This window comes from Penaeus monodon, chromosome 19 (assembly GCF_015228065.2).
Source record: "Penaeus monodon isolate SGIC_2016 chromosome 19, NSTDA_Pmon_1, whole genome shotgun sequence".
Taxonomy (NCBI): domain Eukaryota; kingdom Metazoa; phylum Arthropoda; class Malacostraca; order Decapoda; family Penaeidae; genus Penaeus; species Penaeus monodon.
The window spans coordinates 45,477,408-45,479,181 of record NC_051404.1 but is presented as its reverse complement, the minus strand read 5'-3'; positions in this window follow the sequence as shown (position 1 = coordinate 45,479,181).

Below are 1,774 nucleotides of genomic sequence, written 5' to 3'. Positions count from 1 at the left end.
GTATGTCAATGCAAAATTTGATGATACCGTCTTTTATAGCGACATGGTAACATTAGGTAATGTATCAGCGTTAAAGGTTTCGAAATGCTGATGTTGACAATCTGTTACCTTAAGACTCCACAGAAGCTGCACGAAATTCACTTGTGTCGGTGTTTATCTGGTTGCCGAAGTCTTGCCGGCAGAGTAAAATGGCAAACATACTAAATGTAATCAGTGCATCATTAAAAAGGAGGTTGTACTGTATTACTGAGTCAACAGGTCATTGTTAACACAATTTCAGTAGGAGATAATGAAACAAATCAAATTAATTTTTGAGTAGTTGAGCCGGCTACAGAATTCAGTGGCAAATTCTTGAATTTGGAGGGTTGGGTAATGTTCCCATGCAGTTTGAGATGGTTGTCGATACAGTCTCAGTACTTCAATTTCTTTATGAGCCGGATATTGGGTACAGGAGACTAGTTCCTTAAGATTGGGCGAATGATTTGGCAATGAATGTCTAACACTAAATGTCGAGCTTTAGCATGTATTGGACAAAGAGTAGTCTTGATCTCATGAACTACATTGTGCTTCCCTGAGACATTTGCTGTAAAAGCCTTTACTTGGAAAATGGGTTATCAGAGGTAATGCGCTAAATCAGGAGCACCTTGAATTTAACTAATGATAATGCTGAAGAGTCATATAGTGTGTTTCATGATGTCATCTACTTGGCTGAAATGTCAAAGCCCTGTGCCAAGGATTGGTTGTAAAACGTTTGCTACTTTGAATGCTCAGTGGAAAGTTAACTGGAAATTTAGATCTTAGCACACTGGAATCTTGCGAAAGGGAGGAAAGTCTTGAGGCTTTATACTGTTCCAATGGCAACCAGGAATTTTTTCCTTGAGAGAAGGTCCTATCAGAAAAGAAGCTACCAGGTGTGGTAAACTTTATGCATCTCTAATATTTTACCTGTGTTATTAAAGGCATCTTATCAGAGCGTGAGGAATTTCCTTGCATTTTACACAAAGTGCTGATGGTAATATATGTTTCAACTGGGTGGTGGACTTGAAACGACGGTTAAATGAACCTGTTAACTTGAATTTCTACAGGCTTAGCATACTCGTTAAGGCTCAAATCCAGAAATAAGAGATATATAATAATACTTACTGAATACGAATTTATGTAAAATGGTAATAATGATATGATAGAAAACGTACAATATAAAAAGGATGTGATAATACTGAGAGAACTAAAAGAAAAGGAAATCATTTTCTACATTTGTATCAATACGCCATAAGTATCATCTCGAAAACTATCACCATGGTAGCTGTTTCCACAAGCATCTTTTGGATATCATATTTCTGGGAACGTTTTATCTCTTCTCTCTTTACTCAGAAAAAAAAATGTTTTTCTTCTCGTCCGCTTTTATTGTTTTCTTCGCATCTCGTCTGTCTCATCCTAGAAACGAAATAAATATCTTGCGAGTGTTAAAAAAAAAAAAAAATTCGTTCATCATAACTTTTCCGGGTCTGAACATCAAAGTGTTTTTGATAAAGGATATTGATGGAAATTGAACGAAGCGGGGGGATGGGGGGATGGGGGCAGACATCAGGCGGAAGTCATGTACGTTGCAGGTTTTATGTTGCGTTCGTATTGTTGCAGCATATTTGTGACTCTGAAAATGTGTATTTATCACTGAGTGATGGTGGGAGGGCACAAGGGGGGGGGAAGGAGGTTGGGTATATCTTCGGTCAGTGATAGGATTCGTATGTCTTTTTTCCTTTTTTTTCTTCTTCAT